The 27,529-nt window shown below is 45.1% G+C and overlaps 1 pseudogene; it reads right to left on the reverse strand.

The window, feature by feature from the left end:
* Positions 1-233: 233 nt before the first annotated feature.
* LOC119505981 overlaps positions 234-27,529 on the reverse strand; it is a 36,712-nt pseudogene continuing 9,416 nt past the window's right edge.

Consider the following 27,529-nt stretch of genomic DNA (forward strand, 5'->3'; position numbering starts at 1 on the left):
CAACTTGAACATCAACTGTTACATGTGGAAGCAGAGGCACCAAAGAGAATCAGTCTTCCAACGATCAGCTTCCACTCACTATACTATTTCTATTTACATTTACCTTAGATTACAAAAATATATGCAGTATATAAAACCCCTACTTGAGTCTTGGGGTGGGAGATGAAACACTTGCTTATCAAATGCTTGGAAAGACACATCAAACCAGCCACGTGAAGTTATGGAAGAGAGGACTAAGAGGCCCTCTTCTGTCCAGAGAAGGGGGACTCATAAACTTCCATCAGTGGGCAGGAGCAGCCCAGGTGCTGATCTCCATATATGTCATTGATCTGGGCAATGTTTGGCCAGAATTTGTTCTCTGGTTTCACAAAGGGGAGTGGGAATGCTGCCACCTCTCTGGAACGTGGGAGGATGCAATGTAAATCAGGGAATGTGGAGACATCTTCAGTGGATTGACACTGGGGTCAATGCCGCCCTCCTCGATTTTGGCAATTTCTTGCCGAATGCTGATCCTGGTGCCACAGAATCTGTCCAGCTCTGCCTTGTCTTCAGATTCCACGGGCTCAACCAAAAGGGTCCCTGCCACAGGCCAGGACATGGTAGGGGCATGAAATCCATAATCCTGAAGACTTTTAGCAACACCCATGGCCTTAACATTTGCAGACTTTTTGAAGGGTCTTATGTCCAAAATAAATTCATGAGCCACATAACCTCTTGCACCCCAAAAAGAACTCTGTAGTGTTTTTCTAATTGCTTGGCCATGTAGTTGGCATTTAATATAGTGGTTTCCATGGCCTATTTAAGGCCCTTGCCCCCCATCATCTTAATGTAAGCCCATGAAATGGGCAAGATGGAACTCAAGCCCCACGGGGCTGCACTGACAGTACCCAAAGGCCAGGCATCCTCACTCTGCTTTACCCAAGTGATGGGATGATTAGGCAGAAAGGGGGCAAGATGCTTCTTAACTCTGATGGGCCCCATGCCTAGGCCACCTCCACCGTGGGGAATGCAGAAGGTCTCGTGAAGGTTTAAGTGTGAGACATCAGAACCAAATTCTCCAAGTCGACAAAGTCCCACCTGAGCGTTCATATTCACCCCGTCCAGGTAGACTTATCCTCCATGCTGGTGGATCACATCACACACATCGCTGATGTTCTCTTCAAACACCCTGTTGGTGGATGGGTAGATAATCATGATCGCGGCCAGGTTCTCCTTGTGTTTGTCCACCACGGCCTTGAGGTGAGCGACGTCAATAGTCCCATATTTATCCACCTCCATAAGCTGAATCTTAATGCCTGCCACCTGGGTGCTGGCCGGGTTGGTCCCATGTGCCGATCTAGGAATGAGGCAAACTGTGTGGTGCCACTCTCCTTTCCTGTCTATGTATGCGGTCGCAGTTGACTCGTCTGGGGGGGGGGGGTGGCGGCCGGTTGCTAAATTCTAGGCTCTCAGGATTGCTTGGAGGGTACCGGCGGCGGGGGCTCTTTCCTGGAGGCGAGGGCGAGGCGGGGGACTTGGCCAGGTCCCCGGCGGAGGCGTGCAAAGTATGGAGGGCGGCGAGAAAGGAACAGGCGGGACACGGTTCTTTTAGGGTGAAGAAACCAAGAGAGAGAGAGCTTTATTAGGGGAGAGTACAAGCTTATATCGGGCGTTTAGAGGGCGGGGTAGCTGTAGAGGTTAAAGGCTTGGATTGGTTCTGAGAGGGCGCGGAGGTTGATTGAAAAGGGGCGAGAGTTGCTCCGGTAACGGTGTCTGGCAGCAATGTATGCGCACTGGTGGTGATGGGAGTTGCACTGGCAACGGGGAGTGTCCGGGCAAGATAAGGGGGTGGGGAAAAGGCGGTTCCCTCCGGCAAGCCTCCCCTAACAGTGTTATTTTGGGTGAGGAAATGGGGCCTGCCTCCGGCCTCACTTTCCCAGGCCCGGGGGGCTGCGGAGGGCGTTGTCGCCCGTGCCCACCACCCTCCCCAGGGGCTGATCAGGTCCCCCAGCCCAGGCCCGCCAAGTTGAAGCACGTAATCAGTGTCCCGCATTTCCCCCTTCTTTTCTAATTAAAGGAAGAAGCTTACCGGAGAGGCCCGCTAAGGGATGAGGGAAGGGGGAGGCCGGGGAGGGGAAAAAGGGGTTGACGGTGGCTCAGCGAGGCTGGAGCTCGGCGTTGGTGTGGCGCCCGGGCGCTCGACAGGGGCCTTGCTGCTTGCGGGATGGACGAGGGTGGGGGGTTTAAAGTTGGAGGTTCAGAGAAGCTGGAGCTCGAGGTTGGTGCGATGTTCAGGCGATCGAGAAGGGCCTCGCGGTCGGCGGGTTGACCGGTGGCGGTGAGGTCGCGGAGGGTTGGTTGTCATCTCGGAGTAGGGAGCGTCAGAGGTGGCGAGTCGCTGGTACTGGACTTGCACGAACGAGGAGAAAATAGCATCCGTTTGTTTCCTTACAAGCTGGACAATTCTGCGGATAATGCAGGGTCCTAAGGTGAGAGCTAGAATAATCATTAGTAGGGGGCCGAGGAGAGGGAGGAGGTAAGGGAGGAGGGGGGTAAAGATGTGGGACCAATAGCTGGTGGCTTCACGGTCTCTTTTGCATTGTTCCAGTCCCTCTCGGACCTTCTTTAGGCTGTCCTCGGCGAGACCCGTGGAATTGGCATATACACAGCACTCTTCTTCTAGGGCGGCGCAAAGGCCTCCTTCTTTGAGGAGGAGAAGGTCGAGACCTCGGTGGTTTTGGAGCACTACCTCAGAGAGGGAATTGACAGAATTTTTAAGATGGGAAATAGCGTCTTGTAGGTGACGAATGTCCTCGTCAACAGCCGCCCGGAGGTGAGTTAGGGCGGAGTCTTGACTGGCTAATGCAGCGATTCCGGTGCCAGCGCCTGCAAGACTTAGGAGGGAGGCAATCGTGAGGACGGTGATGGGCTCTCGCTTTTGCAGTGGGGCAGAAGCTGCAGTTGTTTTCAGGCGGAGGAAGAAGTCTTCCTCGCTGTGGTATAGGACCCTAGGGATGAGGACAATTAGGAGGCAAGTTTCATTAGTTGTATTGAGGGTTTGCATGTTAAGGCAGGGGGTAAGCCCTGTAGAGGAGCAGAGCCATTGGGAGGAGTTATGAGGGATGAGAAATTTTGCAGAGCTGCTGGGAGATGAGTAGTCGGCGCAAGCTGTGAGGTTGGGAGAGTTACTTGAGCGAGGGCGGATGCACTTTCCTGTAAAGGAGACTGAATGAAAGGTTAGGGGGACGGCAGAGGTATTCCAATTGCATTCCGAGGGGCTGTCCTCTGTGTTTTCTGAAAAGGAGAGGTTGGAGGCAACTGGCTCATACAGGGGGGAGGAAGTGGAGAGGCAAAGCCAACAAGAGGAGGTAAGATTGGGGTTGGAGAAATTTACCGAGGTGAAGGCTGCTTGGATAAGGCCGAGGAGGGGAGAGGAGTAATGAGAGGGGGGCAGAAAAGGTTGGGGTGGTGGGGTTGGCGATGCGCTGTTTGTAGCTGAGGTGCGGTTTCCAGATACGCTGCTTGTAGTTGAGGTGCGGCTGGAGGGCTTTCGAGTGCAGGTTTTTTCGACTCTGGAGACAAAGGTGGCGAAAGGCTTACTCGGCTCCTGGAAGAGCTTGGTGAATTTATTAGGCCGACAGGCAGAGCAGTTGGCAAACGCTCGTAAGGCGATCCCCCAAAGGATAGGCCAAAAGGTGGCAGGTGCATTAATATAGGCAGATGCATTTATAAACGCTCCCGTGCCCAAGTAAGCTTCGGGGTGATGATAGACTCCAGTGGCTGCGTCTTGCTCACTTTGCCTAGCTGCTTCTGCCTGGAAGTGGGCACGCCAATCAACGAACTGGCCGGGGTTAAGAATGGAACGGGCAAGCGGGGCCCAGTCTTGGGGGAGGCAAAAGTCCATGGCGAGATCCTGCAGTATTTGGGAAGCGTATGGGCTACCTAACCCGTCCTCCTTGACGGCCCTGCGAAGCTGCTTAATAGTATCAGAGTCAATGGGATACCAGTCATACGGTTTCTGTGGTGTGGGGGTAAGGTTAAGAGGAAAGCAGTGAAAAGCACGAGAGAAAGGAGGACGCGCTTGCAGAGGGCTTGGCGCGGGAGTGGGGGTAGGGGGAGCGTTGCCCCAAGGGTTGCCTTGAGGTGTAGAAGGCAGCCAGGGGTTGTTAGTCGGCAGGGTGGGAGGAGCGGCGGCAGCTGCCGGTAGCGGCTCCGAGGGGGAGCTCGCCGGAGGGGGAGGCGGAAGTGGGAGGCCCCAAGCGTCGCAAGACGGCGGCGCGGTGGGAGTGGCTAAGGCACAAGATGGCGGACTAGCTCCGCCCTGTGGAAGGGCGGGGTAAAGCGCTTGCGGTTTCCGGCCCAGCTTAGGGCTGACGTCATCGCCGGAGCACTTCCTCCCCTCGATGGAAGAAGAAGGAGGAGGAGGAAGTTCGCCATCTTGGCGAGGCTCAGTGTTATTTTGTTTTTTGGGAGTCACTTCGAGCGCGTTGTTAATCTGCTCGACTAAGGACTCTGTGTCCGAATCGTGGTCTACATTAGTATCGCTGTCTGAATCTGTTGACTGGGTTGATAGGGCCTCCTTGGATTTAATGGGGCCTCGATCAGGGGGGAGGGAGCCTTGAAGGCAGGAGCGGACGGTTATTAAGGTGGGGAGCAAGCTGGGAGGGAAGTGCTTGCTCTCATGTTCCATGGCGTTGGTGACCCGATCAATAAGGCGATCATAAGTAACAGGGTCCCAAAGATGGCAAGTGGTGAGCCATGGGTTAAAGGGCAGCAGGAGGTCCCAGTATACTTGCAGCTGCCGGACAGATACCTTACAGCGATGTGTGTCTAGGAGACCAGCCAGAGCACGAAGTTGGGGTGCTTGGCGTGCAGATAGACGATTACCCATAGCGGAGTGAGAAAAGAAAAAGGGGGGTTGATTATTGAGTAAAGAAAATGAGGTAAACCGTGGTCGCGAGGCCGAAGGAGACGGCGAGAATAGAAGGCAGGAGCCTCTAGTAGCGAGAGCAGTTTGGGGGGGGGCGGTCGCAAAGAGGCACACCGCGCGAAACAAAGAAACAAAGACACAAAGGACCACAGCAAAGTAATGGAGGGGAAGAGGGAAAGCTACTGGAGGAAGAGTGTTAGGAGGAATGGGGGGGCATAGGAAGAGAAGACAAAAGGTAGTCGGGGGTAAGAGTTAGGTTAACGCGGGAAAGGAAGAGCGGCCCGGGCGCGGAGCGGCGTGGGAGAGGCGGCTCCGGACGTGGAGCGGCGAGGGAGAGGCGGCTCCGCGGGGCGGCGAGGGAGAGGCGGCCCTTACTTTGCAGGCGAGGAGAAGGGGAGCTGGAGAGGCGTCCGGGCGAGCGGGTGGTTTTACTGGACCGCTGCGTGGAGAGGACTTTTAATTCCAGGGGCCCCACGTTGGGCGCCAGTTGCGGTTGCAGTTGACTCGTCTGGGGGGGGGGGGTGGCGGCCGGTTGCTAAATTCTAGGCTCTCAGGATTGCTTGGAGGGTACAGGCGGCGGGGGCTCTTTCCCGGAGGCGAGGGCGAGGCGGGGGACTTGGCCAGGTCCCCGGCGGAGGCGTGCAAAGTATGGAGGGCGGCGAGAAAGGAACAGGCGGGACACGGTTCTTTTAGGGTGAAGAAACCAAGAGAGAGAGAGCTTTATTAGGGGAGAGTACAAGCTTATATCGGGCGTTTAGAGGGCGGGGTAGCTGTAGAGGTTAAAGGCTTGGATTGGTTCTGAGAGGGCGCGGAGGTTGATTGAAAAGGGGCGAGAGTTGCTCCGGTAACGGTGTCTGGCAACAATGTATGCGCACTGGTGGTAATGGGAGTTGCACTGGCAACGGGGAGTGTCCGGGCAAGATAAGGGGGTGGGGAAAAGGCGGTTCCCTCCGGCAAGCCTCCCCTAACAGTGTTATTTTGGGTGAGGAAATGGGGCCTGCCTCCGGCCTCACTTTCCCAGGCCCGGGGGGCTGCGGAGGGCGTTGTCGCCCGTGCCCACCACCCTCCCCAGGGGCTGATCAGGTCCCCCAGCCCAGGCCCGCCAAGTTGAAGCACGTAATCAGTGTCCCGCATATGTAGTTATACTCCCCCTGGGCTCCGCTGTTAGGCTGGAAAGAGAATCAATCATAACCTGTGATTTCACACAAATCCTCCTCCAGCTCTTGGAAAAGTTGCTGGTACCCTTGAGCTTGGTCCAGAGGCACAAAGAGGTACATATTTGCAAATTCTTTCCATGAGATGGGTGTGAGCTCATATGAACTGCTGAGCTTCATGGTGCAGGATCCCTGTGGAATGATGCTGTGAACAAGTGAAATGTCTTTGTTTTCTAATTTCTTCATATACTGGATGATATTTGTTTCTGAGTGATACCTATTAAATACCTGGCGTGTGAGAAATGGGCTAGTTCTCCTGAATGCTGTCCCTAGGATACCTCTCAGCTCCTCCCCCATACTTTCAGCAAAAGATTCACAGCCAAAGATCCACAAGTCATCCAGATCTTTCTCACTGACTGTTTCATCAAGAGAAACACCAAGTGTGTCATCCTCAAAGACCTGAAAACTGATTTGCCGTTGAGCAGCCCTGTCCAAGACTTCTTTCACTGAGCCGACACACTGAATCTTCAAAGTGTCAGAGAACAAACAGTGCTGGAGTTGATGCCCAGCTCACTTGAACCTTCAGACAAAATCAAAGTGGCATTACATACCCTCCTAGCAATATGCTCCAGCCCACGGGAACCATGATAGATGGCAAACATGGCAGCCATATTTGCCAAGAGGGCCTGAGCTGTACAGTTTTGCTGGTAGCTGTCTCTCCGGATATGCTGCTCCCTGGCTTGAAGAGCAGACGATATACTTCTTTGCCAGTGGCATCTCTTGTTACCCCTACCACTCTTCCAGGCATCATTCTTGCCAAACCTTCTCAGACAGCAGAAAAGGCTGCGTGTGGTCCCCCATGACCCAGTGGCACCCCAAATCTCTGTGAGCTGCCCAGGGCAATGTCTACTCCAAATTCTCCAGGAGGCCTCAGGATACACAGACCTGAAAGGTGAGTAGCACAACAGGCCACGCTCCCATTTTGATGGGCTCCCTCCAAGAGTTCTGTAAAGTCTTCCACCTGCCCCTCAGTGTCTGGATCCTGAAACAGCACCCCACTGACATGTTTTCCACTGAAGTCCTTCTCATGGGGTAACTTCAGCTCAGTGAGGACTCCATTACATTTGGCTCCAGTCTGTACCCCAGATATGGTCTGTAGGTGGCAACCAGGGTCCACAAAAAATTTCCTCCTCTTGTGTCTGCAGCAGAGCTGCATTGCCTCCACAGCTGGGGTTGCCTAGTCTAGCAGGGATGCGTTGGCTGTGTCCAGCCTGTGATGGCACACACCATTGTCTGGTAGTTGAGTAAACTCTCCAGCCTCCCCTGGGACACCTCTGGCTGGTACCGGGTATATTGCATGACCCATCCCGAGTTCTCCAGTTAAGTTCCACGCAATTGTCTGCGGCATTGCGCAGTTGTAATAGCCCATGCCAATATAAGATCTCCAGAGCTGGTTTTTGCTGGAAATGGCATGCAGAGTTGCAAGGATTTCATTTTCACAAACAGGGTCTTCCATTTTCAAGGTCCTTTTCGAATGGTTGCTCGCGGGGATGGTCTGTGATGCGTTCTCCAGTGCTTGCCAGCCCGAGGGCCTGCAGCATCTGCCTCTGCTCTTTGTCTCTGGGGCCGAGGTGCCTCGGAGCCAAGTCGCCGTGTCTGGGTCTGGGCCATAGGCGCTCAAGGAGTCGGGAGCCGCAGGCGCCCCGCTGTCCCCGCCGCCACCACTGCTGTCCGGCCTGGGGTGCCCTGCGCGACCCCGCGCTCCCAGCCAGGAGGCGGCCGCCCCCGACGCCGCGACCCAGGCGCAGCCCCAGGCCGGGCGCACGGCTGCGGGGACGCACTGTCTCCTGCCCGGCCCGCAGGCTCAGCCGCGCTCTCGGCCCCTCCTCTGGCCACCGAGGCACGACCCGCCAGACAGACCGACCGACGCTCCGGGGCAGTGAACGGGCGCCGCGCTCAGTCTGGATGCTCTTGCAAAGTTACCATACTCCTTTTTAAACTGACTTATATTAAAGATGAATTATACAAAGATTTTTAGCATATTGAACAATGCTACATTTGATTTTAATATAGTTTATTACTACAGGTTTGGTATCAGGAATAGAGGCTGGTTCTCTTTTGTAAATATAGTTCATATGACAAAGTTACTTAAAGTACAGTAAAAAACGAATTCAGAGCCCAACACAAAGTCTGTAGCTCCTAGTGAAAGCTGTCTATGTAGTGTTTTCCAGAGATCATACTAGCTCTGCCAGTGAAAAATAAGCAGGCTTATTACCCATTGCAGTGGTTTGAAGCTGTGTGTAACCCAGAAAAACGTGTTCTTAAATCTAATCCATTCCTTTGGATATAAACCCATTGTAAGAAAGATTTTTTTTTTCTTTTTTACTTTTTATAAGTAAGATTTTTTGACGAGGCTACTTAGTTAAGGTGTGACCCAACTGAGTTACAATGGGTCTTAATCCTCTTACTGGAGTCTTTTATAATTCAGACAGTCAGACAGAGAGAAAGTCATGGAAGCAAGAAGCTGAGAGTAAGGAAAACCAGAGGAAAAGGGAGAGACCCCCAGATGCCACTGTATGTCTTGTCATGGGACAGAAGAGCCAAGGATTTTTGGCAGTTGTCCTTGGGAAGAAAGCATCGCCTAGATGAAGCCTTGATTTGTACATTTTCTCAACCTTAAAACTGTAAGTGAAAAAATTCCCATTGCCTAAGTCGAACCATTTTATGGTATTGCTGCCACAGCAACCTAGAAAACTAAAACACCCACGATAGCAATTGATATCAGATTTAGTTCAGGTAAACATATTAAATTGCGTTGATCAGTAAGTCAAGTACAATTTCAGACCAGAAAGGAGGAAAAATAGTGAAATTTTTTACCTGTTGCTAGTGGTAGAAAATCCCTGCAGTATTTCTTAAACTAAAGTGTAGGTCGGGCAAGAAACTTGATTCTGCTTCTTCTTACTTAGTAATTAGAGGCTGGTGGTTCAAACATGATCCCCATCCTTCTGGGTTTCTTGACAATTTAATGTCATGTAACATGTAGAATTTAAAATGACTCAATGTTAGATAAAGACACAAACTGGGAGGGAGTTCTAGATTCTGGAAAATCCAAACTATAATTTTATCCTGTTGCTAACGAGAGCACGTTGTTAGCCTCTCTCTCTGTGAGTGCAGATAATTTTAATGTCCTGTAACAATTTGCCATGGCCTCGTTTAAGATGAGTTAACACTTCTCCTGGATAATATTGGCTCCAATTAGAAGCAGAAGTTTAATTGTATATATTTTCAGGAAAATCACTCTTCTAAACCTCTTTGAGCTCAGGAATAGAAAATGTTGGAGAGTCACATCATCAGGTGTAAGTTGCACCCCCAGTGGGGATGTTGCACCAGGATAGGCGCGATGGTGTGTTTAGAATTTAGGTCAACCCAGTCTACCTTCCAGAGCTGACGTCATTCTAATTTTTACATCTTCAAAAAGTACTCTAGTGTTTGTTCTGTAATAGGAATGTCAGTGTGATGCATGAAACTTAGAAGCTTTGTTGTTGCTCCTTCCCAGGAAAATCTACAGAGATAGGAAAATGAGACACAGGCAGGTGACACAGGCCTGGGGAGGGTGCATGGCCAAATGGGAACCACCTAAAATATCACCTTTTTTAAAAAAAAAATTGAAGTCAATTTCAAAATTGCTTCACAAGTTAGCAGAAGATGTCATCCTTAGTTTTGGTTAAGGAAGATAACAGTGTTTTTCTTGCTAAAGTTCATTGCTTTTTCCTTATACCATGACCAACACTAGACTTGAAGTTCTGCACTTGGAAAGACAACCTGGTATGAACCTTTGAGATAAGCAGCTAGAATCACTGAAACATCATATGCATCATCTGCAGAGAAGACGCACACATTTGGTCCAACATAGGATTCTTCCAAAGTGAGTGACAAAACTTGAGTGTTTCTGAAGACATAATTTTAAATGCCTCCCTCTATGTTAAATTCCTGTTGTCTGTTTTGTTATACAAAATAAACCTGTTTGGGATTGTTTCCTTTTGTCATTAGAAATTCTCCATAGTCAACTTCAGCCCTTAGTAACTCATAGGAAGTTAACCCACTTTCTCAAAAATTATATTTTAAAAATGCAGCCTCTGTTAAAGTGAGATAGCACTGTCTCTCCTCCTAACTGAATGAGATAATGGAGTTTGGGTTGTCCTCTTGGCATGCTCATGGATTGCTGGGAATTTCCTCTTGGGGTCACTGGGGCCCCTCGCATTTTCTCAGACCTTATATCTTTATCACAGACAGTTGAGTCTTGTTAAACGTGGGCAATAGGGATTTCCAGTGGTCTTCACTTTTATCTTTTATGTCCATCATTTGGTGTTCTTTAATCCTCCCCAAGAGCTGTTGAAGTCAACACCTCAGACTGTTGTTTAATGACACCTGACAAACACATTGTGTAAAAAGTTCAGCTGAAGACACCAATTGTGGTGATCAAGCAGGGTGGGTGTTTCCTGCCACGTTGATCAATCAATTATGGAAGTTCAGAGAAGGGTGGGCAGTGGGTGGCAGAAGCCAACTCATACCTGCTCCAAGTCTCAGCTCTGAGAAAAATGAATTTGTTTGTAAGGTAAAGTTTGCCACTAAAATAGAAGTGAAAATGTGCTCATTCACTGCTCTTGGTAAACTGCCAATTTCTATATCCCAAACCGAGTTCATCTTTTTCAAAACAATAAATTTGTAGGGAGTGTTCCTGAGGCCTGCTAACAGCACAGCAGTGCTTCCTGCAGTATCACCCCTACCCACCATCTCTATCTGCCAACACTTTTGGGGAAAAAAATAAGTGAGTCCTGATTATGTACCGTTTAAGTTGTTTTATATCTTTTTCACTTCTGGATGCAAATAGTTTGGCTCATTCAATTGTATGTGAGCACTGAAGTGTGTCCTACCATCTAGGAAAAGATTTAATGCCGTTTTTCTTTGCATGGCCTTGAGGGCCCCTGCCCTGCCCCCTGTGTGCTAAGGTGTGGTCACCTCTTAAAGTGACTGCTAACCTTCAAGGAGTAGGTCTGTTAGAGCTGGGTTCAAACCCCATAATATTCTTGTTGAGGATGGAATCATGTACCCCACAGAAAACATGCTGGAGTTTTCATCTGGCTCCTGTGGGTATGAACCCATTTTTAAATAGGATTTTTTGAATTCGGTAAGGATTTTGTTATTAGTCAGGGTGTGGCCAAATTGAATCAGGGTGGGTCTTAATCCATATGACTGGCAGCCCTGTAAAGAGAGGAAATTTGGACACAGAATTAGAGAAAGCCACAGCAAGAAGTCAGCAGAATCCAGAAGAGCACACACATGAAGAAAGCCCCATCTCCAGAGAACGTTGTGTATTTGACCGGTCTGTCTGCTCCCTGGAAAAGCTCCATTCTCAGGGCTTGTATTTACTTGACCTGACTCAGCTTGCTGTGTGCCAACAGCCTGATTCCAAGGTTGTTCGCTGAAGACAAGCAGTGGCAATCATTTAATATTGCAGCTTTTTGAGCCACTGTTACCAGTTTTAGCTATCAGCAGATGGTCCAAAATCTTACAAGGAAGATCTAGGAAATGAGATGTACATGGGGGCTTTTGGAAATCTCTAACATTTTCCTGGGAATTTAGAAAGCCTTACACATGTTTGGGGCAGTGCATATAACCAGGAAAGTCCTGAGAAGGCCTTATTCTCACCTCTAGCTGACCTTGAGGTGCTGCAAAACCAGGAAGTGAAGGGTAAGGCAGAGTTGTAAACTGCTGAGTGTTGAAGACATACCCCAACACAAAGAGAACCCACTGGCAAGGGGTGGGATATTTCTTGGTATAAGACATTTAAGAAAATCTCAGTCAAATCATTACATACCACTAAGCTAATCAAGCAGAGACTCCAATGGCTGCACATGAATGGGAACCCACAGACTTTACAGGATTGTTCCAGCAAAACTACTAAATAAATAGCATCAGCATCAGCAGAAACACAACAAGAAACAGCAGCAAAAGCAATCCCTGAGAGAGGGGTGGTGGTGTATCTGATCACCATAGTTGCCACATTATCTTATTTAAAATGTCTACTTTTCAACAAAAAATTGTGAGACACACAAAGAAACTATGAAAGTATGAGCCATGCACAGGGTAAAATAAAAACAGTCAATAGAAATTGGATTTACTAGAGAAGAAGCCCAGATATTGGATTTACTAGAGAAAGACTTCAAATCCATATTGCAAATATGTTAAAAAAACTAAAGAAAACTATGTCTACAGAATTATAAGGAGATATGAGAATGGTGTCTTACCACATAGAGAATATCAATAAGGAGATAAAATTATAAAAATATAAACTTAGAGAAATTACAGTAAATAATTATAGAAACATATTCTTTTTATATAAATTATAATTGTAGAAAACTGTAGCACTAGAAATTTGCTCTATAAGCACTACTAATCAGTGCTCAACTGGGATTCAAGTAGGACACTGGAATCCGTAATTTTTAACTGCTGTATATATATTTACCTACACACTATATATACATACACAGAAATATACTTAGTTTCTTTTAAAGAAAAGCTACATTAAAAAAAGCTTGGAAGCCTATAGTGATTTATTTATTAATGCCACCAATTGCTAGATATTTTATATTATTATATCTTTTTTTTCTGTATTGGTGGACTTTAGATATTTGCTCTTAACACATTATACAACAGGAATGGTCAACTAAAATTCATTTGGAAAGAAAAGGTGAAAAATGATTTGTTAGCACTTTGAAATATAGGAAATAGTGAGGTGACAAAAACTACAAATGTATCATTATATTTATGGAAAGCCAAAGAATATGTATTTTAATCTTCCTTCAAATTGTTTTGACAGCCAACCGGTATTTGAAAGAATTTTTATTTCAACAAATGGTTTTTGACCAAAGTTTTTGGGACCCAAATCACTTGCAGACAAGCAATGCTAAATGACTGAGGGAAAACATTAGGAAACCCAACACTCTCTGTGCTTTTTTCTTTATCACATTTGCTGATTTAGAAGCTGTAAGCAACCTAGAAGCTCAGCAGAAAGCAGTAGTTCAGAGCTTTTATGTCTTGCAGGGCTGGGGAACCACATTTGAAGTTAAGGACCACCAAAACAACAGGAATTCAGGGCCCAGGATCCTGCAGAAGAGGAAACTGTGGAGAAGTAAGCACAAAATTCTGTGCTTCTTTTTTGCCTTGAGGCTTTTCTATTTCTGAAACTACATGGGGCTCTTTGTCTCTTGTTTTTAGCAGTTTTACTAACATGTGCCTAGGTGTGGTTTTCTTCATATTTGTGCTGCTTGGGATTCACAAGGTTTCCTGAATCTGTGACTTTTGAGTGTGACGGGGCAATTCATGGAAAAAAGTACAGAGGCTCCTGCTCCAGAAGAGGATAGAAGAGATAAGGATAAAGGAGAATGGAGACAGGATTTGATGAGAAGTGTATGGACACTGGAGCAGTTCATGGCTGATGGCTGCTTATTTTCAATGAGTGAGCAGGAGGAGTATCTACAGTGAAGAGGTAGGGGTGGATGGAGATGCAAACTTTTCTAAACAAGTAGTAATGCCCTGAGGCATTAGGGTGCACTAACCAGGGATGAGGAAGACCAAGGTGAAGGTGCCCTGAGGGTGGAGTCAAAGGGAAGACCTGAGCCTTGACAGGCTCCGAGTCAGCACTCACTTCTCGTAAGCGTGACTCAGTACCCCAGGAATGACACTTGGCTTGACCCAGCTTCTGCGGGAATATGCAAGGCAGTGAGGGTGATTCTAAGGGAGGAGGGATGTAAGTCCTTCGTGGGAGTGCAGGTGGTAAGGCGAGCCAAGAGGAAGTGGTTAAACGAAGAGGCACGTCCCAGAGAGGGTGAGTGCCTGAGGATCCTAATGGATCTGCCTGCACACCAGGAGAGGCCAGGCTTGGGGGTAGGGTTCACAGGGGAACATTTCAGACACAGACCTCCCAAGATGGAGCCATCCGGGGCAAGGACACCATCAGAGGTGTGGCTATGCCCAATGAGGACAGTAAATATCTGGTGGCAGATTTCCCAGAAGGGGAGGATCTGCAGCTCAGCCGTATTGGTGGGGCAGGAATGGGGAGGCTCAGCAGCTCTGGTGCTGGCATGGGGTGAGGTGGAAGCAGGGACAAGGAACCAGAGCAGTCTCCTGATCAAGAGTGGGAGGAAGAGGAAGGGACAACCATGGCAATGCATGAGAGAAGAGGGGTATCCCCACATGCACGGGCTTCCCCAGAGAGGCGTGGGAGAGAAGATGCTGAGACATTGGCTGCAGTTGTCCCCTGGGAGCCAAGAGGAAGGAATTTCCCCTCCTGCCTCCAAGATGGCAGAACACGCAGCAGGAAAGTCCTCCTGCTAAGCTTCAGGTTTCAGGAAAGGTGGGAGGGTGGAGGGGACCATTTAGAGAGGGTGAAGGGTTTCAGAAGGTTTCTGTGAAATAGAGCAGTGGTGCTAAGGAGATGATGGAGTGTCAGAAAGGGAGGTGACCCAGCTAGGAGTCTGGAAAAGGTGGCCGCAAGTATCTAACCAAGCAGCTTCCTTTGTGGATAAACAGAAAGATAATTATTTTATGTGGTTCAATGCATACAGGCTTTCAGTTATTCTGTATTCATTTCTGAGAAATGTAATACCTATTTCTGTGCTCCTTTTGTTGAAAAAATAATTGTTTTGTTTTTCTAATTTATGTGGTGAGGTCCAGGAACTTCCCCAGATATAAACAACACAAGGAAATGTCTCTATGAGCCCTGGAGATTATACACTGTGCAAGATTTGAGTTTTCTGCATAAATTTTCTCCTGAAGAGTTTAAGGTATTAAATTGGTCTACCAAACTGATAAAAAAATAGATTTTAGCCTTGTTTACATAAGAAAATACACACACACCTCAAACTTTTCCGTATTTAACTCAAGGTAAATAGTATCCAGATGTAGGGTGCCATTAGGATACAATCCTATAGGGTTTTTGGTTACTTTTGCTTTTAAATGAAGTGACTGTGTTTGAAGCATTTGAGAACTGATGTTTTGAATCCAAAGAGATGCTTTAAATCTCTTATGATTACTATGATTAAAAAAAAATCTCAACTCAGAAATCATGAGATTTTGCACACTTGACACCAACTGATTAAATAAGTCAAAAGAACCAAGCCCATATATGAGAAATTAAATACTTCTCATCTGAGTTTCCACTTTGATAATTGAACAAAGCTATGAAAAGCACAGCTTCATTGTTATAGTCTAACATTTCCAATATTATCAATTTCTGGGAGAACTCTGCTAAAGAAAATTAGTGTGTCAGTTCAAGAAAGATGTCAAAACAGATGTTGGCATTTCCATACTATATAAACAGCAATTTTAAAGCATCAGGATTCTAGTTTGCTAGTGCTGCCGGGATGGATCGGCAGAAATGGATCGGCTTTTATAAAGGGGATTTATTTGGTTACACAGTTACAGTCTTAAGGCCACAAAATGTCCAAGGTTAGTCATCAGCAATTGGGTACCTTCACTGGAGGATGGCCAATGCTGTCTGGAAAACCTCCGTTAGCTGGGAAGGCACGTGGCTGGCGTCTGCTCCAAAGTTCTGGTTTCAAAATGGCTTTCTCCCAGGATGTTCCTCTCTAGGCTGCAGTTCCTCAAAATTGTCACTCTCAGTTGCTCTTGGGGCATTTGTCCTCTCTTAGCTTCTCCGGAGCAAGAGTCTGCTTTCAATGGCCATCTTCAAACTGTCTTTCATCTGCATCTCCTCTCTCAGCTCCTGGGCATTCTTCAAAGTGTCCCTCTTGGCTGCAGCTCCTCTTCAAAGTGTCACTCTCAGCTGCACTGAGTTCCTTCTGTTTGTCAGCTCATTTATATGGCTCCAGTGATTTAATTTAGACCCACCCTTAATGGGCGGGCCAACACTCCATGGAAATTATCCAATCAGAGTCATCACCCATAGTTGGGTGGGGCTCATTTCCATGCAAACACTCTAATCCGAATGTTCCAACTTGATCCCCACTAATATGTCTGCCTCACAAGATTGCATCAAAGAATATGGCTTTTTCTGGGGAACATAATACATTCAAACCAGCACAGTCAGTAATCATATTTTTTTTTTAACTTTAAGTTTGTCTTTTATAGAACTTAGTAGTGATTATCCATTTTTGGAGATTCACCCCCCTCTGGAGTTTGGCCAGATGGGAAGGTGGTGCTGATCCTGGTAGGCAGGGAATCTGAGCTGGGTAAGGAAGGAGCTGGCAAGAGGGAGAGCTGGTGGGATAGAGGCTTCCAGCGAGTTCCCAGGACTGGACACCAAGTGTAGTGCGTCCTGGTGGCCATTTGAGGCATTGTCTACTTCCCATACTCACAGCCCTTCCCAACTATTTCCCCAGTATCCCTGTTCTCCTCCCTCTCTGATTCTTTCCTCTTTCCTAACCCCCTCACCTTTGTATCCCCAGTGCTTACATTCCACAAGTGTTTTAAATGAACAAAATGGATGGGCATTTAGTCAATTCAGTCTGGGAACCATCTATGGTTATCAGTCTTGGGATGAAAAGTGAGGTTGTTTTATCTCCTTTGGGAGACTCTCGTGACCCATTGGGATTCTTGATACAATCTGAATTAGACTCAGTCCTCTCTGTGTGCCCCTCCCAGAAACCTTCCAGAGTGGAACAATTTCCTTCTGTGCTTTCATATTTGCTCTCCTGGTCAGCTCTGGGGAGGGCAGCACTTTGGAGGCTCACAATATTCCTTTTGACAAGGCTAGGCCCTGAAATCCGACATGGGAGGAAGGGGGATGGACTTCTTGGGATACTTTACCTGTCCTGTTCATGACCTTGTGGGACCTGTGACCAAGTGCAGTCAGGTCAGGTGACGTGGGCAGCTGACTCTGCGGGACAATCACAATCCATTCCAATCAGCACAAAACCAAAGGCTCCTCCTCTCAGGGGTTTCAATTGTGGCAGAAGCTCCTGCCAGAGCAGTCTTCCATGCATGTGCGTCCATTCCTAAGTCTTCTCCAGCTGTGACAGTACACTGTGGAGTCAGCTGACCCAGAGGGAGACAGATGCTGTGTTAATGATGGTAGCCACCATCCTTGTCCACCTGATGGAGACAGAAGCAGTGCGGGATGGGGTCCATGGTCCTCATCCACCTGGACAGAGGTGGACGCCATGTAGCTATGGGATCTGTGGTCTCCTCCACTCCGATGGTAGTGGAGTATTCCATGATCCATAGTATCAACTTTCCGTAGCAAAATGTGAAGTTCATGTCATTGGGTTTGGCCCCAAATGAGGTCTTCTATAATTTCACCTGAGGGCCTCATCACTGCAGACATGACCAGGCAAAGAGTAAGGCCTCGGGTCTGTATGCTGGGTGACCATATGGCCACTGAGAGAGCAAGTGTTCATCTATGGATGAGCTCTAAAGACCAAAGCAGATAGACATCCTGATAAGTGCTCTACAGACCTGAGGAAGGGTGTCCAATGGTGCCATTGACTGGTTTTGTAGGAGAACTGCAAATTCAGTGAGGAAATGAGATGTTTAAAAAAAGAAGATCTGAAATGAGTGTGAGTCCATCGGACATGATTAGTCTTGACTGCTAATGTCAGGAAGAACAAAAGAAAAGAACACAGAAAGAAAACCAAATAAATCCTTATCCAACAGAGATTTAAAAAAAAATTGAAAAGTTAAGAATGCATGACCTTTCTAAAATTAATACTTCATTGAATATTTGAAGTTGACATAGTAGTGGCTAAAGGAAGCTCAGGAGACATAATGTATTTAAGTATGCAACATTTTCTAGGTTTGGAGGGCTTTTGCTAACTCCCTTACAGAGAAGACTAAGGCAGATGCAATCCACAGAGATGTAGGAAAGAGCAACCGTTTATTTTATAAAGGACTATGAGGGGGAAAAACTCTCTAACTGCAAGGCCATTTCCTCAGTAGAAACTTTCAAAGGTAGGATCCTCTGGGGTAGGCAGGACTGGAGTGTCAAATGCATTCTCTGATGGATTTTGGGGCACCAGACCTGCCAAGGGTGCAGGAGTGTTTATGGCAGAGAGGATCAAGGGAAGGACAGAAAGTTTTCCTGAAACCCAATAGTAAACCAGGGAAATGATCGGCAATTGCAAACTAAGCAAACGTGCACTGGTGCAATTGGGCAGGCACATTCTCAGCTCAAGGCCCAGGCTGGGACATGCATCATCAGTTCAAGCCCCCATGAGAAGCTCTAGGCCTCACTGAGGACCACATAATGGCAGCTCCTGAGAAATGTGTCTGTGGTTAGAGACAGAAAGAGGGACTGAGGTTGTATTAAGGAAGGAATAATACAGAAAAGCAGGCCAAGTGCCTGGAGCGAGGCCAGCACCCATCAGTTATGAGATCAATGTCTGGCTCTGTTTCTGAATGGCTTTTTGACCCTAAATAAATCTGGGGGAATTTAAAAACCAACGTATGCCAGCAAAGTGTCTGGAAGACTGGAAATAGAAACACATGCAAGTCTCAACTTGAAGTGAAAATACAATTTGCGTCTGATTCTGCCAATTAACCGTGGTAATAAATGCCGGAAAGCTCCCTGCTCCTAGCTCAGCAGTGGCAGACAGAGGCGGTTCATATCCACAAGGTTCATTGATCCAGGAGATGCAGCAGCGACACAAAGAAGAAACAGACAGGATGGCCCGTATGCAGGAAGCTCACAAATGGGGAGAAAAAATAGCACCTGTCATACGATACGGCTGGAGTCACACCACCAGTGGGAACAACACACCTGGGGAGGTGGGGAGGGGAAATGATGGGCTGACTGGCAGGTGGCAGTGTCACTCCCTGAATTATTTGGTCTTTGAGGTGAATTCAGGTCTTTGGGATATTTTACAGTTTAATACTGTGAGATGATTTTGATCACACATTCTGAAACATTCTTTCTCAACTTTTTGTTATGTGCAATATTGTTTTTTTCCAAAATCATCTAACTTATTCCCCATACAAGATTTGAGAAGAAAGAAATGAAAAAGCCCCTTAATTAAAAAAATATATATATATTGTACCTATATATGTGTATTAACTTTCAAATCCTTCAAAATACATCCTTGCCTCTTAAGAAATGGAATCCTTACAGTATCCCGGCAAGTGTGAAAGAGGGATGCAGTTTTCCGCTCTTCTGAAAGAAGAGTGTTCAGTTAAGTGACCGGAAGCAGGAGGGAGCTCCCTGGCCCAAAGTCTGGCTCTGCCACTTACTGTGGCCTTTGGGAGGTTGATTAGCCTCTTAATGCCTCAGTTTCCCATCTGTAAAATGAGGATAATAATAACATTTATCTTATGGGGCCATTTTGAAGATTCATTGAATTAATATATATAAAACATTTAGAAAAATCCCTTCTGGCTAGGAAAGTAACTTCAACAAATATAAGTTGTTGATATTATCACTATTACTAAACTGTGTATAAAGGTAAATGCTATTTCAAGAAGTAATGTTTTATTAAAATTTCCTTTTGGTAGATAGAATGTTGTAAAATTAAAAAGAACAAAATGTACAACATTTGGAGAGTAGAAAGGTACTTGAAACCCCAGTGGATATGAGAAGAGACATGCCCATGGCAGTAAAAAGGCTGTATCTTTTAGTTAAAGATATAATCTTGGGATTCCTTAGGGTTTAATAAACTCATAAACAGATTATGCTTAGCCATTACAGAGGTGACAGCATGAAACAGTCAGAACAAAGCCATTTCCTGCTCTCAAATGAGGATGGAAGGATTTGCTCTAACACATAAAATTCTTATAGCTCTTAGGAACAAAGAATTACCTTCTCTACAATGGAGGTAATATTGTCCTCATTAGGAGCTATTCTTGAAGAGTGCAAAGTACTTAAATTCATTGAGCAATTATGGATAAGATACATTTTCTGTGTTTAATAAGTCAGGGTTGCTAATTATCTTGGACTCCACTTGAGATAATCAGAGAAAGACAAGAGTGTTTAAAGACAGGTAGCTTTTAATTTTTTTTTTTTTTAATTTGCTCTACTTCATTTTTAGCAAAACAGGCAGTGATGGAAATTGCTGGTTTTACTGTTTGCAGGTAAACAGATAACATTTGTATGTATCTGTTTCATGTGTTCATCTGGTTTTTATGTATGACTTTTAGGGGGAAGGTAGCCATCGTGGGGGATCTGGGCGTGAGACGGGACGCCAGTAAGGGGAGCTGACATGGAGGTGGGTGTTTCCCACACAGCCCTAGAACTGAGAACCAGGGTGATGCGAGGCTTTAGGGCCAGGATGTGGAGATTTATGAGTTTCTGGGGAAATTAAAAGCGGCTTTTCTCTGGCAGTGAGGAGTGACATGAGCTGGGAGAATGCTGACCCCCACATCTGCAGTGTGGAACTCAGGGCTCTCTGCTCCCGGACACCCGGGGGTCTTGGGAACATGGGACCACACCCTGGCTATGGCCACTGGCTTTCTCACAGGGCTTGTCAAATGGTTGCAGCTCCAGGCAGATGTAGGTGCAGAAGTTACGGAGTTGAGGGAGGGGAAGCAGGAAGGGACGACGGGGGGACCCTCCTGAGGTGTGGCTGTGAGGCTGGCCCCGCACACGGACACAGTCCTGGGTGGGGACCCTGATGTTCCCAGGAGGCACGTGGAAGGGGGCAGGGGCTCCTGCAGGTGTGATGAGCCTCTGCTGCACGCGCCATCACACCTGCTCCAACCCACCTGCTTCCCACCCTCCCTCAGGAGTGAACTGGGCCAGAGGAAGCTGACATTGTGGATGAGACGTGAAATACGCATGGGCATGAGCAAACCCATTGGGATTCATGGGAGAACAGTCTCACACAAATATGTGCAGAGTGTAGAAATGAATGTGGGATGGTTTGTCCTTGAGCACAATAATATACTCTTTTACAGCATGTGTGTGTCTGTGGGGGGGGGGGTGCTGAGAACCCCTTTATAAAAGCTGCGACCCTGTGGAAATGACTGCCTACACTAGTGTATAATTGTCATTTAGTAAGGAATGACCGCATTGTGTGTTTTTCTATTTCACTCCTTCTCTTTCTCTTCTTCTTCTCATCCACCTGTATCTTATCATCGTCACAAAATGCAGGACACTTGTGTCAAACAGCTTGGCCAATTGTGCCCAAATGCCTCACCCCTGGGGAGCGTCCGACACCTGCTTTGATGAACATAACTTAGCAAAAAACAACTCTTTCACGGCAGCTGAATCTGAATACAGACCCACTCTTTTGGTTTGGACAATCTCTTAGGAAGACGCCTTTCTGAAAATTAAAATCTTCTTCTAAACTGTGTGTGAAAAAGACCCCCAAGGCTTAGCTGAATGGATTAGCTCCTGGTCAGCAGCCCACTCGTGGCTGCGCGTTCTCGGGCGTCCAGGGCTGGGTGAGGAGCCACGCGCTGCGGCAGAGCCGGGCCTCCCGGGGCCGCGTCGGGGGAACCAGGACGGGAGGCGTCTGCTCGAGCTTCTGCTGTGAAGTTGCTGTGGAGGATCAGGGGAGAGGGAGAGCCACGGGAGACGGGAATAGTTAGCTGGATTCCCAAAAGGTGGGAATTGAGCAAGTCTTAAGGGCAGATGTTGAATTTCAAGTAGACGTATAATTTTGGCAAAGGAAACCCGATAGAAGGACAATGAATGTAAGCGAGATTGCTCATGAGGCATTGCAGGGAAGCTGGGGGTAAGAGAAGAGTGTGATAGAAGAGGGCATTTCTGTGGAGAGAGGGGAGAGGAAAGGAGAGCAGTTAGAAAGCTTAGGAAAAGCCCAGCAATGGGGGATTTAGGAACCTTTGTCAAAAACAAAGAAAACCAAGAAAACAACTCTTAGTCCTGTAGAGAAGTGGCATTAATTTCTTTTGTTTTATTTTAGCTTTCTGAACACATTTCTTTTTTAAAATAAAAATTTATGTGAAAAACAAATGTTCAGAAAAGTTAAAGATGGAGCTGATATGACTGAGGTGTGGAGAGATCTGTTTTTCCTTCACTATTTTCTATGGATGAGGGGCTGCTAGTAGCTATCTAAACCTCCAAATCAAATTGCTGCTTCGGAAAGAATAAGCACCATGGAAAACACCGTCATTGGGAAGTGATAGTCCATTCATAGACCCGGTGGCAATAAACAGCACTGTTAGGTGGAAAGGGTTTTGCAATTATAGAATGAGAGAAAGAAGGAAAGATGATCAGTATGTTGAGAGAATGAAAGTTCCCTTGGTCCGGGGGCCAGAGCTTTTGCTCAGGTTTCACCCTGGGTTGATGGCCATCAGCAAATATCAAATATCAAATTGCCAAGCTCAGAAATCAGCATGCAGGGCTAAACTCTCAATGCTTAGGAAGTAGTCAACTGTCTTGTTTATCTTAAAACTCATCACTGCAAACTTTGTGGTTTTGTCAGGTTATTTTCTGGAATCTTTTCAGAATAAAAACCTTTCAGGAGTGTAATAAAATTAAAATGGGACCTAGGTAACAATAAATTCTACGTTGGACTGTGTAAGAACTTTTGGAGCTTGTGAAGGTCACCGTTTATGATGGAATGGGAGAGTCATTTGGAACCAACAATGAGATATTACCCAACCCAGCTACAGGCCAGACATGTCCGCTTTGCCCAAGTTTAATTTAGCTAACAGAAAGAAAAAGATTCGATGCTTGGAAACAATGGAGAGGAAGGAATTTAAGGGGAAAAAGTCCAGGGCATGTCTAAATCCTAAATTCATCTTGCCAGACCTGGACATTGATGTTTACAAATTTTTGATAGCCTGAAGTGAAAACCAAGTTAATATGTTCTAACTCTCCAATGGATGTATTAGAAGACTGCCCATTTTGATCTCTTTTGGGAAGAAGATTATTGTATCTGCTAAATTACTTTGGATTTTCTCCTTTGTGAGTGTATCAGTTCTGTGGATGGAAGCTATTTCCCCTGGGAAAGCTGGTCTACATTGCTCTCGTGTCACTGACAAAGCGCTGTCCCCAGCATACCCAGTACTAAGATTTCCGTTTCCCTGCAGACCACTGTACTAATACTCAGAGAATAGCTGCAGAAAGAAAATGAATTTACTGAAAAATCTGTGATACTTCACCCTTTACCATCCAAAATGTTCTGTAAAAAACTGCAAAGTCCCCTAAACTAAACTACTAATTGAATCAGAAGATTTGGCTGATTAGAATTAAGGCAGACTGTATCTAGGTTATGTCAAGGTTAGCGTATGGCTAAAGGTTGTTATTTACTGATCTCTGCCAAGCTTATTATTTTGTCTAATGGGAGGGTAGAGGAGTTGAGGTAGAATTTAGGAATATTCCTCACCTAGGGATTTAGCAGAACATTTGGTTTCCCTGTTTAGATTAGCATGGTTTCATTGAATTACACATCAAAATGAAGAATGAGGAAAGTCTCAGGAAGGTGACCTCCAGGTAGAATGCTGATTAACACTCAGGCGTTTGGAAGTTATGAGTTTCCTGTGCATTCCCCTTTCCTGACACAGCAGATATCAAATTTACTATAAAGTGATACTACATTTATTTGGACCCCCTGATAAAACGATGACATCTTCAGTAGACTCCCATGAAGTCTCATATAGGGTCTCAGTGTTTTGGCTCGTATGCCTTCCAGTGCCCATGGCAGCCAATGAGACTCTAGGACCAGCTCTCTAGATGGTGCCATGGGATGTCCAGTCTGCAAAAAGGCACCAACATGTAATGCTTTCCCCCTCAACTTCCCACCAGTGTGCACATGCCAAAAATGAAAATGATGCGCAAATTATAACCTGTGGGAAACTGAGTCTTCCATGTTGCCTGAGGCATATCTAGGGTGGTGGCTTGGAACGCTAAGCCACAGGCCTGCATGGAACGCCATGCAGGCACGCCCTGTAAAGATATGTGTCTTGTGACTATGACGACAATATTTACCATTGTCCGCAACCTAGATTGTTCCTTCTGATATGCAATAGGATGTAAACATAGGTATCTGGTGGGATCTCCTGTGCCTGAGGACATTTAGCATACACTCCCTGATCTTCTAAAATAAATAACTGGAGCAAAGATGCATTATCGTCCACTTAGCACGAGATGCAGCGGGCCCCCTGGTCCCTTAATTCTTAACTTTGTGTCTGTGTCTCATTCCTGCGCTGCCCTGTCAGCAAAAATAACCAATGTAAAATTAAAGAACATGGCTGAGATTTCAAGAGAAAACTAAAGCCATGAGTGCCTAAAATGAGAAGGGAATTACATCCAGAGGCTGAGTGGGCATCGAGTCTATTGAAGATGGGAATAGAACATCCCTCTGGGGATAACAGAAGCAGATATCGCCCTAGGTACAGGTGTTCAGTGTCCCTGACCAGACTTCTTGTGGAAGCCCAGAATATAAGGAGTAGAGAACCGTGCCCAGTGTTCAGGGATCCACTGTCCATGTGAAGCTCTAGTTATGAGCTGTGTTTGGAAAAGAGAAACCCCTGAGAAAGCAGAATCTCCAGTCTGTAATATGCATTGGTTTGAGGTCTCAATGACTACTACGTATAGTAAAGAACATACTATAGAAACTAAAGTTAAAAAATTTGTCTATATAGACTAGACTGCCCTGTACCCATCAAACCAATGCTAAAAAGAACAAAACTGATCTGAAAGCTGGATCAAAGTCCAAGATTTTATAAAGGAATATAAACAAAATTTGGCCCTCCAACAAACATAAACTTGCAATTTCCAGGATCCTTTGAAAAACTACCAAACATCCAAATAAGCAGATAAAGATGATCCCAAAACAGGTAAAATAGCAATCGATAGAAATGATAGAGATGGTGGGCTTTGCAGACAAAGATGTTTAAAGAACTATTATGAATATTCTGCATATGTTCAAGAACATAAAGGAAAACATGACTATGACAAGGAAAGAAATGTAATAAAAAAGTAAATGAATAAATAAACACAAGGCACAAATGGAACGTCTAAAGATGAAAAATGTAATATCTCATATTAAAAAAACTTACTGGATTGCATTATCAACAGATTATACACTTCAGAGGAAATAACTTACCAATAGAAATTCTCTAAAATGAAGTAAAGGAATAAGAGACTAGAAAAAATGCACAGAGCATCAGTGACTTCTAAGAAGTGGTTATATATAATTAGAGTCTGAAGGAGAGGAGGAAAAGTGGGGAAGGGGCAGAAAAATATTTAAAGAAATAATGGTCAAGTATTTTTCAAAATTCAGATCCAAGAAGGTCAATAGAATGCAAGCAGAAGAAAAATGAAGAAAATCCCACCAAAGGACATCTGATCATATCTCTGAAAACAAGTATTAAAGAGAAAATCTTAAAAGCAGCCAAAGGTGGGGTGGGGGGAAGACACGTTAAATTCAGAGGAACAAAGATAAGATTATATCAGATGTAAAAACTGTGCAAAGCAGAATAAAGAATGGCATTTTTAAAGTACTGGAAAGCTGTCAATATAGAATTCTAATTTTAGCAAATGTATCTTTTAAGAAAAGACTGAACAAAGGCATTTTTTTTTTGGTCAAACTTGGGGTGAGAGGATTCATCATTGGTAGACATGCACTACAGGAAATGTTAAAGGGGTCCTTCAGGAAGAAGGAAGGAAATAGATTTATACAAAGGAATGAAGGATGCTGTAAACAGTAAATATGTGGGTAGGTAACAACGAAAGAGATCATTTTCATTTTAAAACCCATTTCAAAAGAAAATTGAGTGTTTAATCTATTGTGGGTTTTTCATATGGATAGAATGAAAGAGAATGGCAGTAGCACACAGGAAAGGAGGATAGAAAATAGAAGTTACAATTGTAGGTCCAGAAATAGACACCCAGGTGAATGGCCATATGTGGCCCACAGGTGCCATGGCAGTTCAGTGGGGGGAAAGATTGTCTTTTCTCCACTGGTGATGGAATAGTTGGATATCTACAAGCAAAAAGATGAACCTTCATCCTTACTTCATACTCTGTATGCAGATTAACTCAAAATACAACATAGACTTGAATTTGAGAGCTACAACTCTTAGAATAAAATATAGGAGAACATCTTTGTGATCTTGGTTTAGGCAAATATTTCTTAAATAGGACACAAAAAAAGCACTTAACCATAAAAGAAAAATGTGTTGACTTGGACTTTGTTAAAAATAAAAGCTGTTTTTAATTGAAAGACAAACCATAGACAGGAAAATATATTTGCAAAACATATCTAATAGGAGAAATATATTCAGAATATATATAAAGCACAATTCTATAGGACAAAGAACTCAATTAAAAATAGGCAAAAGATTTGAACAGACACTTTAAAAGAAGAGATACGGATGGCAAATGACATCATTAATTTTTAAGTAAATGTAAATTAAAACCAGAATGAGCTACCACTACACACTAACTACACTGACTAAAATTTTAAAAAACTGGCAGTACCATGTGTTGGCAGGATTTGTAACAAATGAGACTTTTAGAAATTGCTGATGGTGATGCAAAATGGTACAGCCACTTTGGAAACAATTTGGCAGTTTCTTATAAAGCCAAATATGTACTTACCATGCAACCCAGCAACCCCCCTAGTTACTTACTCAAAGGAAAATGAAAACATATGTCCATGCAAAGACTTTACATGAATGTTCATATCAGCTTTATTCACAAGAGTCCCAAACTGGAAACAATCCAAATGTCTTTCAGCTGGTGAATGGATTAACAAATTATAGTACATTCATAAAACTGAATATTACTCAACAATAGAGCAGAAAAAAATTCTTGGATGAATCTCAAAAGCATTATACTAAATGAAAGAAACCAGACACAAAAATTACATGATGTATGATTCCGTTTATACAAAATTTTAGAAAAAGCAAAACTATAGTGACAGAAAGCAGAGCAGTGTTTGCTAAAGGATAGGGGGTGTGGATGAGATATTAATTGCAAAGGCACTCAAGAGAATATTTTGGGGTGATGGGAATGTCCTATGTCTTATTGTGATAGTGGTTATATAGTGAGTATAAACATGTGTCAAGATCCATTGAACTGTGCACTTAAAATTGCTGAATTTTATTTATGTAATTTATAGCTCAGTAAAGTCGATTTAAAAATCTAGTCTAGAATGGATAAGATATCAGGAGTCTAGGTAAAGACAAATATAATCCTGCCCCACATTTAGGTCTCTACTGCCAGGGGAAAAGAGTCTCTAACAGAAACAGAAAACGAGCAAATCTTAGGCCCTACATGTTGGATTCCAAATGGTCTGGAAGGATTTATGTGAACAAAATAAAAATAAAATCAAATGTAATACTTCTATTCTATTTGAATCATTGTGTATTTTGGATCTATTTGTTACAGCAGTTAGTTTACCTTAACTCTCACTGGAACATTATTTATAATCTTTCTGTAGTTCTACAGACTGATTTCTTTTAAAAGAAAAACAGCATTTTATAAGACTGTTGTTTATTCAGTAACTACCCTGTTTGGTATTAACAGGGACACATAATAAAA

The sequence above is a fragment of the Choloepus didactylus genome, chromosome 11, assembly GCF_015220235.1.
Source record: "Choloepus didactylus isolate mChoDid1 chromosome 11, mChoDid1.pri, whole genome shotgun sequence".
Lineage (NCBI taxonomy): Eukaryota > Metazoa > Chordata > Mammalia > Pilosa > Megalonychidae > Choloepus > Choloepus didactylus.